Source organism: Cyprinus carpio, chromosome A18 (assembly GCF_018340385.1).
Source record: "Cyprinus carpio isolate SPL01 chromosome A18, ASM1834038v1, whole genome shotgun sequence".
Classification (NCBI taxonomy): domain Eukaryota; kingdom Metazoa; phylum Chordata; class Actinopteri; order Cypriniformes; family Cyprinidae; genus Cyprinus; species Cyprinus carpio.
In genome coordinates this window covers 20762504-20782989 of record NC_056589.1, presented here as the reverse complement: position 1 = coordinate 20782989, position 20486 = coordinate 20762504, and the positions used below count along the sequence as shown (strand labels likewise).

General features: G+C 37.9%; 1 pseudogene; it reads left to right on the top strand.

The window, feature by feature from the left end:
* Positions 1-2264: 2264 nt before the first annotated feature.
* Positions 2265-20042, top strand: LOC122148642 (annotated as a pseudogene).
* The last annotated feature ends 444 nt before the right edge of the window (positions 20043-20486 follow it).

Genomic DNA, 20486 nt, shown 5'->3' with positions numbered 1-20486 from the left:
GACCCGTATATCCCGTTTTCCATGACATCCCCACACAGTCTTTGGAATGTGTTTATTATTCTGGGAATGGTGATAGACACCCGCTGCACTAGATACCACTAATTTAAATACACGAGCAAACCCTTGAGGTTACAAAGATGCCGTTTTGGATTGGCAAACTGCAGGTCCGTGTTTTGTCTTACTTCCGAACTGATCCATGAAAATGTTCCTGTTGTTTTATAATTTTAGTGTAACAAGTTTACAGTGACGCATTGCACTGTAAAATGGATGGGGTACAGTTTTGTAGGGTTTAAAAGCTGAGAGTATGAGTCTACATAAGAATAAAAAATAAAAAGACCATTCGATTAATTCTTCTTTTCAAATTTTGTGTATTAGTTAAGTTTAAATCACAATTTTTTACAGTACTTTTAGATGTTTTAAGGCTTTGTGATGTCCTATGTGACAAAGTAAAAATTGAATATCAACTTTACAGAGAAAAGGTTATTAACACTTTTTTACAACTAAAATTCATATTTTTAATTACATATTTTTTGGTATTGTGCCTACATGTGTGGAACATGTATTTTAGAGTTTTAATGAATTTGGAATTGACCCATTTACGATCCGATTATAACAGTAAGTAACTTCCACTGCAACCCAGATGGTTTTTTTCTATGGTTGACAAGTTGACATTCAGTACGCACTGGAGTTATGCAGCAGTTCTTAAATTGATTGATTCAGATGGACTTCCTCTAGTTAACCCACGATAGGTTGTATTGCCTAGACATTGATGCACTGTTATTCTTATGTAACGTGATTGTTAAGTAAATTTTCTACCGTGCTTTGTCTATGGTGGATGGTCACAGTCTAATTGTGGTTTGTGACATTAACACAGAAAGAGACATGTGGTACAGTATCGTCATCTAAGCAACAAGAAAGTCCCCCCTCGCTGTATTCCTTGCATGTCCTGTCGTGACGCTCAGTGTCCTTTCGGGCAACGTTTGGGAAATCATAGGGTGTTTGTTTCCATGTTTAGTGATTTTGAGGAGTTTGTTTACGCAGGTGACCCATGAACGCCAAGCATCACAGTCCCAGAACAAGTTATTGTGGGGAGAAAAGGTCCAAACATTTATTTTGTAGTTTGCATTTCATCTTTACAATGTTGTTATATATGTGGGTAATTTAGTAGTCCTTAGAAATGTGCGTATCCAATAGGATACAGTACGGTTTTATAGGGTTAATATTGGCTGGGATATTGATTGTCTAAGAGATTATACATTAAGATACAGTGTGGGGTCCAAAAGTCTGGTGAAAATATTTAAATTTTGCATTCAAATTCTAGTAGCATAATAACAGTTTGAGTGAAAATTTAATTTGAAAATTGTATAACCTTGCAAAACGAGACGAAACTTTTAAATCATAAAAAAGTCAATTTAACATGTTCATAAATGTTCTTATTTAGATTTCTTAGAAATAGTGGGCAGAATCTCAGTATAATATAATTCAAGTAATTCATATTTAGACTTAAAGAAAAGTACTTCATCATTTTTTATGTCATAGTATGACTTTGTTTTAAAATGTTTAAAATGTTTATGTTGATGTTTCTTACAAATTAGAATTCTGTGTTTTACTGAATGAATATTTACTTGGCAAATGGAGTATATAGAAGAGTTTATACTGAGAAGAGTTTTGTTGCCCCCAGGTGTGGGAGAGGAGGTACTCCCATCTCCATGGCCTGTACGTCTGCCTCAGGTCCCGACGCGGTCCTGCCAATTTGGGCCCAGCAGTCACTGGCAGGGCATCAACACAAGGTAGAGCTTCTCTGTCTGTGGCCTCCAACCTGCTGTGAGACCGCGACGTGGCATGTCCAAAATAAGTCTGACACCCTTCTGTGTTTCTTTTTTCCATGATGTGGATGGCAACTGGGTGGAGGTAAGAAGTGATGAAAGTGTTCACTTTTCCCACTTGACCTTCACAGACTACTGGAGTTATTGTGGATAGGTTTCACTTTTAATAAAATCTGATGCTAGTTAGGAGGATAGAATGGAGAAAGGCAGACTGACAAGTAAAATATGAAAGAAAAGGTAAGATGGAAATTTGGGCAGAGATCTCTTTGGGGACAAAACAAAACGCTGGAAGCTTAGAATAAAGCTGAAAATAGGCTGGCATGTAGGAAAGCAAAATCTGAGGGAAACAGGTTTTTAATCTCTTAGGACGCTGAATAAAAAAAATGAACCGGCGAGATCAAAATAGGTTGCGAGTGCGAGCGCATCAGTGTGGTCAGTATGTCGTCTGCTATGGACTGTGTCCCGATGCCGCGTCCCAGTCTTCACAGGGAGCGCAGTGCTGCTGGTCAGGATGGCCATCCAGAACATGAAATCACTCTTCACAGCACATCTGTAACCATGGCAACACCATGGGTACAAACTAGATGTGTTGTTAGTAAACAATGTATCTTAGAACATGATGCCGTTTTAGGAATTAAGCAATCATTAAAGAAGTGCCGTCTATTATTGCTTTTCAACTATTACCTTTCATGCAGTGTGTCATGTCTAGCTGTATTGTGAACTATAAACTATCAGGCAAAGTTGTGAACGCCGATCAATGCACGATAAATAAATATATTACAAAAAAAAAAAAAAAAAGAGCCGCCATCGCCATAAACAAAACAACACGAAATTTAATCTAAATCATATTCTGTTACGGCTCCTACGTCATGAAAGTAAACACATTTGGCATAATGTCCACCCACGTTTTTGAGGTCGCAACTTCCCTCTGCCCACAAACATTTTTGAGAATACGCTATCATTTCGAGGAGATGCTGTTCCTAAGCTGTGTATGAGAAATATTTGTTTGATCACAATCTCATAATTACCACAAAACTTGTCAACACTTGACCCTTACCTACTGAGAAATGTCTGCTCCAGTCGTGCCTTGTGAATCCGTCTCCATGTCAAATCAACCGCACTTCAAAACCGTTTCATTCATCAGAATCCAGCTCAGTTGGTAAGTTACAATGCCATGACATAGTCTTCTATTTAGTTGAAAAAACAAGTCATTCTGTCAACGGCAATTGGTCGTTTTGTTTCCAGACACGCCTGTGAACAGCGGTAAGACCAATCCAGTAACCGTAGAGAGATCTCTCTAACGGCTCTGGACCAATCACAAAGGACTAAGCGCCATCTGACGCAATCACTAGCAGTGAGGGCTCACGGAAAGGAGGGTTTAGAGAGACTGGATTCTTTGAGCCTGCTTTGCATGCAGTCGTTTATGAATGATTTTAGATTATGAAGTAAAAATATATGGCTATTTTCTTAGAAACTAACATGTTTTTTTGACCTTGCATACATGTAAACCTGTTTTAGGAGACCTCCTAAAACAATATTAGCAACCTTTAAAAATGGCATATATAGGGCTACTTTAAATAGAATAGATTTAGACAGATATATAATAAACAAAGATTCTGCCCTTAAAGCTCTCCTTTTTGGTTTCTCATGCTCTAAGCATCCATAAATGACGTGTAGTGATTGTGTGGTAAAAATAGTCTCATTGTCATTACTGTAATAATGAATAATATATTAAATCAATTTGTTTTGTATATAAAGATTATACCTGTTACTACAATATACTACAAACATACTGTTGTGCTGCCTTTCATAGTATGATACCTTGTTGGTTATGGCAATTTTTTAAATGATTTTATTGACACCTAAATATTTTTATTACTTTATACAGTAATAAGAATATATTGAGGGTTCAGTAAAGAGAATTACATTTTAGCAAAAAATAAACAAACGCAACAAACAAAATTAACAAACCATTAAAAAAACATTATTACAAAAATAATTACCCAAAAGATTAAGTAGAACGTTTTTTCATTACATAGTATTACAATGGCAAAAAACAACATACATATATTCCTAAAAAATGCAACATTAGTTATTATTTTTTCTTACATATTTTTGAAATAGTGGTACAATGCGAAACAAATAAATTTTATTCCTAAAAATATACTTTATTTTTATGGCAAAAAATTATTTTAAGATTTTATTTACTTTTCGTGATTTTAGGATGAGATCTTACCGTCCAGTTTAATTTAAAAAACTTAAAATTAGGGCGATAATCCACGTCTTGGTTTTACACTACTGGAAAGAGTAGTGTAATGCAAGTTCATATAGTTGCACCATAAGTGGTGTACATCTTGATACATCACATGGTCCTCTGCTTTTATCTCATTTCAGCTGGCTCGAACAGAGCTGCTGTGACAAACCTGAATCCAGTCTTCGGTGTGAATTCCAAGTAGATTACCACTTTGAGGAGCGTCCAGAAGCTCAAGTTTGGACATGTTTGATGAGGGACAAATGCAGCACCCACGCTTTACGAACACGACTTTCTGGGCGAGTTCACCTGCACACGGGAGTGGTACGGTACCACTTTCATATTTTACCTGCTTCCAGATCATCTGCTATATGCTGTTGTATCACATCCTGGTAATTAGATAATCTAATTAAGTATTTAACGTACAGCTTTTATGATCTAAGTTAGGATAAATTAGCTCTCTGTATTGCCTCTGCTTGTGCATTTTATCGGGCCATCTTCAATGTTCTGTTTTAGATTGTGGTCAAATAAGAAGCTACATCGACCACTGATTCTGCCTAATGGCAAGCCAGCAGGGAAGGGGGCTATCACAGTAAGCGGCACATAATAACACTATATAACAGTTACATATGCATTGATGGGTTTGTACTAGAGCATCATGAAATGCGCCGTTTGGTCTGAGATAACAGCCCAGGAGTTATGCAGACAACAGAATAATCACCCCGAACCATGTGTGGGTAGGAAGCTGGATAAAAAGAGTGAGTTATAGAGGTTGTGAAAACGCATTCAAGCACTTTAAAAAGCGCTTCAGTGATAGATGATGATGTTTTTTGTTTGTGGCTGTTTTTCTAGGAGAACTTTTTTGGTTAAATCAGACGCCGTAGTTTAGAATTCCACAAACAAGGGGATGATGGGGAAATGGATGATTGGTTGTCACAGAACAAAGGTTGCTGAATTCCTCGTTTATAGAACAACACTATTGTTCTTATAGTTTATCATCTGTTGTTACGCTCAGTGTTTCAGAGTCTGTATTCAATCTATTTATAATGAAGGCAAGAAGAAGATATAATAACGGCATTTGTGTGGTGTGACTTCGAGGGTCATAAACAACCTGTTTGGATCCTGTATGGAAGCCTTTCACAGTGCCTCTAATCTCACTTTGTAATGGAGATGTGGACCGAAACATAAGGTGTGCATTTATATCGTACTGTCTTTATTTAGTCTTATAGTCTAATGGTGTGGGAAGATTCCGCAGTAGCATTTTGTCTGGGTCCATTTAATGTAACATTTAATATGAACATGGAAACATTATTCCGCACTGGGTTTAAATAAAACTTCAAACTAATTATTTGCAGTTTTATAAAACTTAGATTATTATTTACTTTTGTCTTTGGCACAATCATGCAGTTTTCACTACCACATCAAAGTAAGGTTTTTGAATAAAGATATGAATACTTTGCTGACAAGAAAGCATTTTTTAACTATATATTTGTATTTTTTTTAACCAATAAGCCATTATGTGTCGTCCTGATGACCAAGACTAAATTCTACTAGTTTTATCATCCGCCATCAATTTCCTTTAACATGTTCATACGTGTCACAACTCACGAGTAAATTTGTGATTGTCACAGGTACTGTGCTACGGATTACGACATGACGGAGGCCAGACTTCATCGGCGAGTTTTCAGACCACCATTACAAGATGAGCGACAGAACAGGGATGGAGTCGAGGTGGGCTTGCCTTCGATTAAAAACTGTAGAGATTCATAATTTCCAGAATGTAGGAACTAAATGTGTGAGTAAAAGCTACGGCTCAAACTAATGCCTGCCACTTTTGCGCCAGAATACTTATGTGAGTACTAGCTATGCCTTCATTATCTGTCTGCATAATGAAGCTGAGAATTAGTGATGCTGAGAGAGGGAGAGACAGAGAGAAAAAAAGGAGAAAAGAGGTGGGAGGGAGAAACAGAGAGAATAACTGGCTCTTTTGAGATGCAACTCGCTCTTATTTTAACCGCTGCCATTGTTTACCAGAACAAGCATTGTGTGTCGCCAGTCACACTTAGGCAGAACATGTGTTAATGTTCTCCTGGGTAAAGAGTTAGTGTACTAATAAACGCCCTTTCAGCAAACTCCTTTCAGGTGGTTAACATTCTTTTTGCACATCCTTAGCTAGGAGATATGATATATTTTGTGCCATGTTGTTGAATGAATCAAGCTCCCGCCGCAGTGATTGTCACCCCTCTGTGTTCACATTTCACTCGAATGCTCACACTAAAATTCACAGATGATGCTGATACTTGTATTATCTTTTCAGAATAGACAATGTGGCAGTATGGTAACTTTTATACAAAAATATCTGTCTCGACCTTGAAATTGCTTAAGAGAGACCTTAAAATAATGTTATCATTGGTTCAAATAAAGAAAGCTGATTAATTAGCAGAGTTATTATATTAGCAGAATTGCAGCTACTCAAGATTGCTGAAATAAAATTAATTACCATTATTTACTTTTATTATTAATTATAAATACTAATATATTACAGTATTTATTAGCTAAAAATTTAAATAGAATTATTATTATAAACAAATATTATTAATTAAAAGTGGACAATAACACACGTGCTCTCTGTTCACAGGTTGAGTTTGAATGCATTAATCCCAAAAAACAGAAGAAAAAAGAGCTAGGCAAAAACTCTGGGGTCATAATCTTGAAAGACATGCACACCCCGTAAGGACCAGAAAAAAAATGGAAAGAAACATGGTGACATTTGCTGTTCACAGGCAGCAAAAATGCATTCTGATTGCACAATAAAAGCACTTTTTCCATGTTCCGGCTTATTTAAATTAAAATTATATTCCGAATTTAAGGCATTTCATTGTGGCTTCGCTGTAAGGACAGATTAGTTTAATAGTGCTAAATCCCCTTTAAATAACATGTATTAATAGCGCACAAAACAACCTGTCACTCTTGCACCGTCACTATTTAATCACCTCTACTGATGGATTCAGGCATCAAAACAGAAACATGACTCAGTTATTTCTCCCTAAATCTCCTTTTACACTCACATTACCAACCAGTTTACAACTTTTAGACTTGGAGGGGAATGTGATAGGGTGGTGATAGGATCTGTATATGTGAATATAAAAACGTTTTTGCTGTGGTTCGTTTCTTTGTTAGGATTACGAGAGACTACTCCTTCCTTGACTACATTCTGGGTGGCTGTCAACTCATGTTTACTGTGAGTATGATAACCTGTCACTTCTTGAATTGAATGTCTTTATGTTTTGTTTGTCAGTGATTTGAGGGGAGTGGGGTTTCATGCAAAAACATTTTCATTTGTATGCAGATGATATTTAAAATATACTCTGCTACTGAGAACAATTTTAGCTGGAAACCACAATGGCAGAATGCAATAAAGACGGTTGTAAAGTGTCAGATTTGAATGGTGGATTCGTTTGATGTTTTACATTACTGAATTTTGCACAAATGATTGTTAAAGTCAATCTGTTGAATCCAGTACTCTTAAAGGCTTTCTTTTTCTTTCGTACACCTGTCCAGTTGAGCAGGCTCTATATATGGTTCTTTTATGTACTCAATTGCCTTCACCAGTGTGATTGGTAAGAAATGAAGTACAGAAAGTGAGTGAAATTCACAGGTTGCTATAGCTACCAGTGTGCTGCAGTGTAGAGGTCCATGTCTCTCATTTGAAATAAAGACAGAGAGAGACACAGGGATGTAAAAAAGAGAGAGGGAGAGAAAGCGAGAGAAGCAGTGTGTGCCTCTGAACAAAGGAAAGTGATTTTGATCTTGTTTGCATGATACATGCTTGTTGGTCGCCCTCTCATACAGATTTCATCAATGCAGTTTTTCTGTGTACATTATTATTATTTTTTAATAGTTTCCTATTTGTTAAGGGATTAGTTTATCTAAAAAGAACATTTCATTCACTCTGATTTTGTTCTAAAACTGTTTGATATCTATCATTTGCCAAAAAACACAAAAGGAGAACATTTTGAAGACCATTGTCCATGCTTTTTTCCATTCTGTTTATAATAAACAGGGACCGGTCATTTTAAAGCTTCAAAAAACGAAGCTAATGAATCTAAAAGTATCCTAAAAAGTGGTCCATCTGACCACAACTCTCTTCTGAAGCCATAAGAGTTTTCTTAGTGAGTTGTTAACTGCTTTTACTGGATAATGCATTCAAGTCATTGAGTTGAACTTAAGAACCGGATCAATTTGATTCAGGAATGAATCATTCAGAATCATTAAGTTTTTTTTAACTGACTCAAAACAATGATTCGTTCCATTAAATCTGACGTTACTACTTCTATTGTCGATGCCCAAGCTCCAACGAAGACAGGCGTGAGAGTGGATAACATGATGTTAGACATTTCATTTGGGGGTGAACTGTCCCTTTAAAGCTGGACAGTTGTTGAAGCATTTGTGAAGACACTGGAACATCTGTCTCCAATTTCTTCAGCAGGTGGTTCCAACATAGATTCATGGTTTAGGTCAATTTACTTTCACTTTTCTTGCTTTCACTCCATCATTCTTAGAAGATCCAGTGTGCTGGTTAGTTTCTTCTTCTTCTAGTATATTCTTCCAGTGCTGCTGCAACTGTGATCTCAGTTCTCAGTTTTTGTGCAGCTTCAGTGCAGCTGTTTACCAAGTGCTCAAAGCATCTTTATAAAAGCCAGTCAAGCTCAGAGTTCAACAGTAGGCAAACAAGACTCATGAATGCAGCATTCAGAAGAGATGTTTTCTCTTTATATTGAAGATGGAGAAAGGGCTTTTAGGATTTTACTCACCGTAGCAAAGGACATTACTAAATTCTGGAGAGGAGAATTGGGCGAGGTCTGTTGGTTGGATTTTATTTCATTTTGAGGGTAGAAACAAACATTTTGTCTTCAGTTGTGTTATCTCACTTTAAGCTGTACTTCTTAAGAAACAGTTCCCCTAAAAATGAAAATGTGTTTATTTATGGTGCCATGGTGGAGGAGAAAAGCAAAAATATTCCTTTTTTGTTCAACAGAAAATTGAAAGTTATATGAGTTGAAAGGAGGCTGAGGGTAAACGATGACAGAATTTTATTTATAGCTGAACTCTTTCTTTAATACAGCGTGGAAGGGTGTATAGTGTATTCCATGCCTGCATATTTATCTACTGCAAGACAGGATAGTCTTGTAAAAGAAAAACCGTTGTAACAACCACACCAGAGAAAATATAGTAGACATCACTTCGGTTCATACTCATGTGCTAAACTTCACAGCTCGGTCACCCGGCGGCCATGACAAGCAATGTGTGGATGACTACAATAAAGGGCACCCTCATTCTGTCACCTCCTATTCCCCTCGTACTATCATTTCCACCCTCTTCCCTTTTCTTCCCCACCAATAAGCTGTTTTCAGCCTCGGGGGGAGTGAACATCCAGTGTTTAGGTGTGCTCTAGCGAGAGTGAAGGTTAGATACAGGGTCCCCCTTTTATTGGTAAACTGTTTTGTTGTAAGCATGTAGTTGGAGAACATTTCTCCTGGATCTTGACTGCCATAGGACAGAACTATCAGATCTCAGCTTGAGCAGATTTGACGGTTCAGCCTCCCTGGTGTTAACAACATCGCCTTTAGCTATGAGCTTTAATGCCTCACTAACTGAGGAAAAAGCTTATGAAATGCATTGTACTAACAGCTGCTTGTTTTTTTATTTTATTTTTTTACAGCAGTCCAATTGGCATGCATTAGCGTATTACATTGTGAATGTGTGTTTCTCTAGGTTGGCATCGATTTTACAGCATCCAATGGCAACCCCAGGGAGCCGTCGTCTCTGCACATTATAATCAACCCAATGGGCAGCACAACGAATATCTGTCCGCCATCTGGGCTGTGGGCCCAGATCATCCAAGACTATGACACGTATTTAACAGTGTTTTTTTTTAAAAAAAACAAACACACAATTTAAAGGTCTACATATGGGCACAAAAGCAGTGTCTGGTAAAATCACACTCCTCCTTATTCACACTTCATGTCCACAGGGACAAAAATTTTCCTGCACTTGGATTTGGGGCTCAACTCCCACCTGACTGGAAGGTGAGAAAAAGTGTCGATAACTGTTTGTGCATTTGTGTCTACGTAAAATTTATTTTTGTATGTTTATTTTTGTGCATCTCATACTAGTTGTCCTTTGAAATAATCAAATGGAATTGTATGCGAAAGGCTGCTAAAGCTTTCGGAAGTGTGAAATGGAAACGAGAATTTAAGTGCAAGAGAGAGAAGAGGCAGATAAAGAAAAATTAATAATACTCATATATCCCAATGATTATATACAACTGTCATCCCATCTGCGTTGCCATGGCACTGGAGTGAATACAAGGAAGTCAATAGTTTGGGGCCAGGATGATTTTTTTTAAAGAAGTTAATGATTTTATTTAGCAAGGATGCATTAAATGGAGCAAAAGTGACCATAAAAACATTTATGATGTCACAAAGGATTTCTTTTTTAAAATAAAACCTATAAATCAAAGAAACCTGGAAAAAAATGTATCCACAGTTTCTATAAAAAAATGAAACAGCACAGCGGTTTTCAACATTGATGATAAGAAATATTTCTTGGGCACCAAACCAGACCCCAAAACTTTTGAACAGTAGCATATGTCATAAAATATACTAAATGTCACGATCTCCAGCTGGTGATTGTGACATTAAATATGCATTAGCCCTGTTTTTGTTTGTTTTTAGCTACTGATGTGTTATTGTTCTTTTAACTCTTTTATATTCCAGGTATCCCATGAGTTTGCAATCAACTTTAACCCCACTAACCCCTTTCTGTTCAGGTGAGGCTCACAAACATTTTCTGTAGCACCCACAGATAAAGTTAAGTTAGTATCTATGATGGTGTTGTTTTATGTGCATGCAGGTGTGGAAGGGAGCGTTCAAGCTTATTCCAACTGCTGCCTCACATCCGCTTCTATGGACCAACCAACTTTGCCCCCCATTATCAACCACGTGGCCCGCTTCGCTACCCAGGCCCTCCAACAGGACACTGCTGCAGTAAGTGCCAGAGCATTCAAGAGGATCAGGGGTTTTCTTGAGGAAAATTAGGAAGGAAGTCTAGTTGGTTAATGTAGTCTTATGCTAGGAACAATCTAATGCTTGGGATATTAAGCCAAACCTGTTTCGGAAATACATTAAGCTTGTTCGGATTGTATGATAGCTTGTACACTGATAAACTGATGGATTTAGCAGATAACTCTCTGAAACACTTGTCATCTGTTGGCCATGGCAGTCTCATGTGAAGCTAAAGCACTTTGGAAGTCCCTCTGGATGAGAGCATCTGCTAAATGTTTTAAAAGCAAAGGCACATGACTGTCTCATGCATTTTGCCTCCTGTCACTATTTAGCAGTTTTTAACAGTTAGTGGCCAGTCATTAAATGGATGGAAAAGCTCGTCCTCAAGTTACAGACTGATGTGTGTGTGTCTCAGCACAATACTGGACAGCAATGAGGAAAGACTGGAGTGGATCCACACCCAATTTATACAAATCTCTCCGCTGAGAGAGGAACAGTATTACTCTATGTTCCCCTCAGACGTTAAGTGGAAACTGTAAAAGCTCCTTGGTTTCCTAGATAAGTGCAACATTTAAGCGAGGCACAGACCAGAACTCACTCTCTTCCATGATAGCACAATGTGTCTGTGTTTCATCAGGCAGGGTGTTCCTACAGCTTTCCACTTGTGAAGTTTAGCTCAACTCCTGTGAGCATGTGCAAAATTTACTTTAAAAAAAAACTCTCACTCTCAGTTGTGGCTCTGTAAGTGCCTCTTGGCTGTAGCTGATTCTAAGCTAGCAATTTTGAATTAATTGCAAACCTAATTAACTGTTGACTGATTTCTTTTCTTTGAGTTCTTCTTTGTGAAATGATTTAAATGAAACATACTTTCTCTCACTTTATTTGTAGCACAGACAACTATAATAACCATAGCATAGATAATAATAAGAAATGCTTCTTGAGCACCAAGTCAGCATATAAGAATGATTTCAGAAGGATCATGTGACACTGAAGACTGGAGTAATGATGCTGAAAAATTCAACTGCCCATCACAGGAATAAATTGGATTTTATGATGCATTAAATAAGAAAACAGTTATTTTAAACTGTAATAATATTTTCACAATGTTACTGTATTTATGGTATTTTTGACCAAATAAATGCAGCCTTGGTGAACATAAGAGACTTCTTCCAAAAAATGAAAAATAAATAAAAATCAGCCCCAAACTTTTGAACAGTGTAAAAAGGTTGTATAAAAGAAAATAATTGAGAAAATAATGACAGAATATAAAATTTTGAGTGAACTAGAACTATTGGTTTCCGCATGAATAGTTTCCAATAGGGAGTTGGATCATGGTGCCATCTTTACATGACATACATCTTTGCATTTGTATGCACAGAGCGGTATATATGCAGATGGAAGAGAAGTCAGTTATCAGTCTTGCTGGTGTTGTGTGAGTAGGATGGGTGTGCCTGTGTGGTTGTTTGCTTTTGTAACAGACAACAGGACTGACCCTGGCTCAGCAGAGCCTAATTGCTCCATAAGCCACTCACAAAATGTGCCTCTGGCTGTTAGTTCAAAGTCTGCTGAGGGGCTTTGAACAGCACAGTGTGCACAATTTCTCCTGCTCTTATTATCAGTCCAGTGGAAAACAACCATTAAAATCCCTTTTCAATTATAGCTATTTATAGAAGTTGATTCAGCGAACAAATGTTCTCTCTTTTCCCCCAGTTGTTCTTGGGTTTTAATGACTAATGAGGCTGCGCCCTCAGGTCTGTTCTGTGTACAGGACAGCAGCATGGCCATCTTCAGAGGAAAAGGATAACGGAGTGACGCTTTTTTGTTGTTGCGAGGGAACAAGGCTACATAGAATGCCAGTGCAGTCTTCAAACCGACGACTTGCAAGACACAGTTTGATTAGAACATTTTTTTACACTGAATTTAAATCTTTAAATATGTTTAAATGGATAAAATAAAAAAGCATGAAAAGTCATTGAATGGATTTTGCGAAAATTAAGCCCTTAATTGGCATTAAAGGTCATTACATTTTATTCCTACAGGCATTAAACATTTTCAGATGGTTCTAAAGAAAAATAATTTTACATAATTAATATTAAATTATATTAGTTTATATTGAATAAAGCTTTCATGATAGGGGTTGTGGCTAGAAGCCACTCACAAAAAACCTAAATTGGGGTTGTGGCTAGAAGGGATACAGCAAAAACCAGAAGCTAACAATAAATAAAATTTTCTACCTGTTAGATTGTGTTTTATTAACATCTACACCTACATCTACCCCACCCTAAACCTGCCCCTTACAATAATGCAAAAATAATAATAACTGTGGTACAGTGTGAGAAAACACATTTTTCAGGTTTCAAAACACAAGGCGCACCCAAACGCAAACCATCTCTCTCTAGAAATCAAACACGGAAGTGACTTAAACTGTAATTCATCAACTGGTCGCTAGAGACTGGCTGCAACAGGGAGTCAATCCCATAGACACCCATGTTGAAATGCCCAAGTTACAGCAGAAAAAAATATGCTTACAGCCTGGAACAAAAAGTGGGTTTTGGTCTAATTTAGACCTTCATGACAACTGTGAGGGGGTGAATTTTTTTTATAAACTCATCCGTTTAAATTATATTAAGCCTTAAAGTTCTATATAATTAAGGGCGTGGCCACTTGAGTGACAGGTGGATTGCTGCTGCTGTCACCACCGTCGAGCTAGGCGTGCGTGATTTCAGCAACCAGCTCCACCCACGTCCCGCTTCTTTGCCCATTTTTGATTATCCAGGAATGACGCGCTGCCAAGATGGCAAGATGGCCAGCTCCGCCCACTTTGGGCTTCAAAGATGCTCTTCAGAAATCTACGGGTGACTTCACGGACACCACGTCTATGTTTTTATACAGTCTATGGGTGCACCACACTGCCTTTTTTTGGTTGACTTTTTTTTAATTAAGAAAAGAGCAGTGCAGTTTTTATGTTGCTAGGCAAACCACCGAATCAGCTGTCCTGTCAGTCTAATCAAGGATTATAGCAGGAGCGCTCATAAATCTTTGGTTTGCTGTTAAGTAAACTGTCATATTAGCAGAAACTTAAAAAAGAATACAGCTCAAGGTAACCCGCGACAGCCACCACAAGTTTCTCCTCCATCATTGCAGTCTTCAGACGTTCTAAGCAACTGTAAACTTTCTTCACCACAACAGAAGGCCCACCTCTCCATTCATTCGATTAGACAATGAAAAAAAAAGGCGAATGACGATGGGCACTTTTCTGCTCACAGATAAAAAAAAATTCAACTTCATGCACTGTTATTATTTTTCTCATTTGAGCTTGGGGTGAATTAATACCTGGACATGTGTTTCATAATGAATTACTTTTGACTGTGCATCTGGCACAACTCCGCTACTTAAATGGTTAAAATAACTGAAAATAAAACAATGAAAGAAAATGAATACATAATTTACATAGCTAAATATCTCCTGGTACTCATTAAAAACATCATGTCAATCACAACTATAACTTGGATGAGTGCAAACTGTTCCTCTGGTGGCGGATTATGAGCTGAGCGCAGTGCTGAACTCACACTTCATAACCAAACAAGCCTGGCCTGGAAGAAAAACTTAATAGTTAGTTATTATTTAACCTCCTTCAGGAGAGCCTAGAGCGCTTTCTATCCCTAATTGCACCCTGTCACCTCTTAAAGATAAAAATGGGTAGTGAAGAGAGATAGAGAAGAATAGAGCCTTAATGCCGTAGGAGGAGGAATATAGTGCTGCGAGCTTGTAGTGACTGAATGGCCGAGAGGTCACGGGGGATATTGTATACGTATTTATACAGATCATTTGAAGCTGAAGAAGAAACTCAGAAACCCAGAGAAAGGTTTTCAGATGAAAAAATGTCATTTTATAAGAGCTGCTTTATGGGTATGTAAATTTTGTAGAACACTTAACAAGGTAATAGATTAGTTTTATGTGTCTGTAAATATTTAGTTTAGCGGCGTATGTGTCTCTGCTCTGGATAATGAGACGCTAATGAGCCTGCGCATCAAAAGCCCAGACATCAGAGGCCACAGCAGGGAAGAAGAGGTCGCTGTCAAACACAGTCCACTGTTAGTGACACTGAGCAGGTACCGTAAGAAACCCAGCAGCTAGCAGATACTAACTGCATTCAAGCCTGTCCAAACAGTGTCTGTTTAAAGGTTAGGGAATCCAGATAAATTAGGGTTGTTTGTCAACATCCTTTCTGCTGTATCTTGTGGGTTTTCAGTTTGTTATATGTTGGTTACTTGGATGGGAAGTGATAAGACAGCTTGTGTGACTTCGTTATGTGCTGAGTGTGTATATTTAGGAAAGTTAACACTGTGGCTACAAGAAAGTGTTGCCCACAGTGTCTCAGCAATACAGTATGGCGGTTAGGGCAGGGGGCACATCCTTGTTCCTTGTTCCATTATGCATGACTGTACTGTTCATTTGGACATAATACACCTAAGGGAAGAGGGCACGGCCTTGGATTGCTTCTATTTCTTTTCCAGATAAATGTCCACTGTTAATGTTTCCTTCTTGATAACAATTTTCAGAAATTTCCACCGTGATGTTAGTGTGCTTTGGGTCATTGCTATATGGTTGCTAAGGTGTTCTGGGTGGTTGCTAGGGCATTGATATGCAGTTGCTAGGGTGTTCTGGGTGTTTACTGGCCTAAGTCAAAATCATTTCTGATATTCTGATCTCTAGATATGACTTGGGTACCCCCTTATTTTACACTACCATTCAAAAGATTAGTTCAGTATGATTAATTTATTTTTTATTTTTGGAAAGAAATTAATACTTTTATTCAAGGACACATTAAATTGATCAAAAGTGACAGTGAAAGTGAAAAATCTATTTCAGATAAATGCTGTTCTTTTGAACTTTCTATTCAAAGAATTCAGTTTGTACTGTGATCAGTTTGTACGAAAATATTAAGCAGCACAAATGTTTTTACAATTGTTAATAAGAAGAAATGTTTGAGCACCAAATCAGGATATTACATTTAAATTTAAAAAAAAAATTTTTTTTTTTTTGAAGGATCATGTGACACTGAAGACTGGAGTAATTGCTGTTAAAAATTCATTTTTATAAAAATTCCATTTTTATAATATATTGAAATAGAAAACATTTATTATTTTAAGTTGTAAAAACATTTCAAAATATTACTGATTTTACTGTATTTTTATAAAAAAAAAATGCAGCCTTGGTAAGCATAAGAGACTTCTTTCAAAAACATAAAAAAAATCTTACCATCCCCAAACCTTTGAACGGTGGTGTAAGTGTAAGATTTGCCATTTTTATTGCCCACCAGGTAAAACATTGTACGTCCAATTGTTCTAAAAAAGGTGGTTGTTATGGTGTTCCAATTTGTTTCTAAGTGAAATGTTAAAAAAGCCAACACTACAAGACTTTAATATTATAATGCCTAGATTTGAATCAAGTCCTTCCTAAAAGTCTGTGTTTTTTTTTTTTTTTTCCTGTTTTATCATCCACCTGTGTGAAAATTGTAATTCTGACCCCTTAGAAAAGTACTAAAGTGCTTGCCTAAGTATGCACCACTAATAAGCTATAGTCTGCATAAGTGATTAAATATTTTTTTTAGAGCAAGCGAGAGAACACTTTAGAATAATGTTTCATTATGCAATGCTGTTTGGAGGCACTTAACTCAAAGAGTAGCTGTCCACAAGAGTGTATACTGTGATAAATACTTGATTTCTATTTCATCTCACCACAGTGGAAAAAAATTAAGAACAGTTTCTTGTGCTGTTTGCCTATTTGGGTCACATCTCCAGCTAAATTTAATGCCAATTAGCTTTTGTACCAGCCTCTAAAGCCCCAGTCCTCATGTCTAATTTCTGCTGTGGCAGATCCAGCATCTTTCTATTTGTGCAGTAGGGCTGGACTCCTGGAGGAAGTATTGAAGTATGGTGTCCATGAATTAGGGCTGGAGAGACAGGCCATGCTTAGTGTTGCTGTCAGAGAGAGAGCTGCCACAGAGAGGAGGAGGAAGGGAAAGTGACAGCGTAAATCCCTCCACACATTTACTCCAGCTCCCTGTCTGTCTGCCTGTTGTGTGGGGGGGGGGGTGTGGTGTGGCTGCTTTAACAAGAAATTCAGCACATCAACATGTCTTATTTTCCTTCACTATGTCTTTGTATCTTGGGTAAACCACTGGATTTGGGCTAGATGAAATATCTGTCATTAGCAGCTCTTCTTAAATACTGTTGTTCATAATTAAGTGTTAGAGGTTTTTCAAAGCTTCTGATTATATGTACGATTTTCACCAGGCGGATGATAAAAAAGGGGGGAAAAAACCCTTCAAACTTTCTATTAAGCACAAACTGGGCCTTGAACTTAGGGCTTGGATAAGTAAACCCCCAAACACTACAGCAACCACATAGCAATGCCTTAGCAACCCACTAGCAACCATTAAGAACACCCTAGCAACTACCCCAAATGCCTTTAGCATCCGCATAGCAGCACACTAGCAACTACCACAAACACCTTAGAAATGCCCTAGCAACCTCCCAAAACACCCTACAAAGCATGGCAACTTTCACAAATGTCTTAGCAACAGCATTGCAACAACCTAGAGACAAACCCAAACACCTCAACAATGGCCTACCAACCACCCACCATACTATAGCATTGTAGACTCCATTTCTAATGCCTAGAAAATAGTAGAAATTACGATTATTACCTGGGACTTGGGTAAGTAACCCCCCCAAACACCTTAGCAACCATGTAACAACACACTAGAAACCTCCCAGAACACCGGCGCTAACAACCAAATACTTTAGCAGTGCCCCAGCAACCACCTTAGAGCACAGAGCACCTTAGCATTGTGATCTATGGCTTGGAAAATCAAAGAAATGGCTTTTCTGATTTTGGACCCAACAAAACGCCCTAGCAACTGCATGTTCCTGAAGCTTGGGACTTGGCTGAATAAACCCTCAAGACATCTTTGCAACCGCATAGCAACACCCTCGCAACATTTTATAAACTCTTAGCTATGTCCTAGCTACTGCCAGCACACTTTAGCAATGCCCTAGTAACCATCTGGAACACCCTAGCAATAGAAAAGCAACTACCCCAAATGCTTTAGTACCTGCATAGCAATACCTTAGCAACCAGCCAGAGTACCCTAACATTGTTGACCCTATGTCTAAGGCCTAGAAAATCATAGAAATGGCACTTCTGACTTAAGAATGTAAACCCAAGACACATCCTAGCAACTGCATAGCAATGCCCTAGCAACCACCAAGAATACCTTAGAGATGCCCTAGCAACTACCTCAATTGTATAACAGCACCCTTACAACCTTAGCAATGCTCTAGCAACCACCCAGAGCACCCTAGCATTGCGTTGGTGGGTTTTACATGGACAAACTCAGTTTTCTCAAATTTCTATTTTTGGATTCTTAGCCTCTGCTTTGTTAATTTGTTTGATTTAACAAGATGTTTTCAGGAAGTGCACCAAATTGAGTGTATGCCATGTTTGAATAGTTTAGCATTCTCATGAAGCGATATGTGTGCATGTAACCTTCCATAGACTCCTTTTATAGTTTCCTTTTCCTCTTTTGCAGCAATACTTCACGCTACTCATCATTACTGACGGTGTGATCAGCGACATGGATGAGACGCGTCATGCTGTAGTTCAAGCCGCCAAACTGCCCATGTCCATCATTATCATCGGGGTGGGCAACGCCGACTTCACCGCCATGGAGTTTCTGGACGGAGACAGCAGCGCACTCAGATCCTACACAGGAGAGGAGGCGGTCCGAGACATCGTGCAATTTGTCCCATTCAGGGACTTTCGTAATGTGAGTGTTTCTCATCCTGATTTCCTCTCTTGATTCTACACTTCTTCAGTTATATAAGGGTGTTGTCATGATGTAATGCTTTAAAAATGGTAATTTCAGTGCCAGGTCAAAAAGACTTTCCCGAGCAGCATTAAATTCTCAATATTATGCAGCTGAATTGACCCAGAGGCTTCATCTTACGCATATAATCAATATTTCTGTTGCCACAGACCTCTGGATAGTTTCTTATTGTTCTGAAGTGAATCCAATCCTGGATCACGTATGTAAACACACTCTTCAGTAGGAGTGTGAGTGGGTGGTCCGTGGGCCATGTGATTTCCTCAACAGCAGGAGGGAACGGGCAGCACTCCCTCATTTGGGCTCCATTCAGAGGAAATTAAAATTCATTTCGCTTAGAGAGAATATGGAAGGAACCGGTGCCAACTTTCACCGCCACACAAGCGAACCTGTCTGCCATTTCTTCATTTTCATTACATGGAAGTGGATTTAACAATCTAACAAGTGGCCACTGCCAACGTGTACACAAATATGCATCCACAATGATGCCGTTGCATGTGTTTGTTGTTCTCGCAGGCTCCGAAGGAAACTTTAGCCAAATCTGTGTTGGCAGAGCTGCCGCAACAGGTCACACAGTATTTCAAACAGAAGAATCTGTCGCCTAGCAACACAATGCCGGAATAAGCGCTGGAGGCCTGGAGTTCACACTGCATGTTGCCAAAACCTGCTGTTTACAGATCACCCTTGACCAATTCAATGGACAAAGTGCATGTTTTTTTTTTTTTGTACAGAAGTGTTTTTAGTAGATGTTTTTTATTTATTGGTTTATATATAGACCGTATATATGATATGACTAATCAATCTAAAGGCAACAGCCATATGTGTGTCTGTCACAAAATATGTAACAGTATTCGGCTGAATGTAACTTTATACTACTATTTTCTGTGTTTTAAAAGAAGTGAAAGCTAAAGAGTACTTTATGTAGTGATTTGTATTCAGTGATTGTATGGTACCATGGTCAAGGTGGTGTTTTTGGAATAAAACAACTTTATTCATATGGACTATAATTTTGCATAGTTGGGCTTTCAGTGGATGAGAGAATTTTAAAAAAAATAATTTGTTTTGAAGATTATTGAAAGTCTTGTGGTTTTAGAATTACATGAGGAGGAATAAATTGATAGAAATTTTATATTTGGGGTTTCCTATTAACCAGTAGCCAAATACTAATTTAGGCATTGTTTTAGGTTACTGCAGCCATTTGCATATCTTAGTTAACACAACAGAAAATTAAACACTATTAATGCTTTATTAATACTTTATTTATACACTATTAACATAATTATTAAAAAAATTTGTATACATTCACAAAAAAAACAAAAAAAACAATGCTGAATTTAAAAAATAATTATGACTGAAACGCACAGAGGTGCTTTTGAGGGTCAAAATTAACCTTTAGCTTCACAAAGCTTGCCAGCGTTTCAAGAGGGGAGTAATTTTTCACAATTAACTAC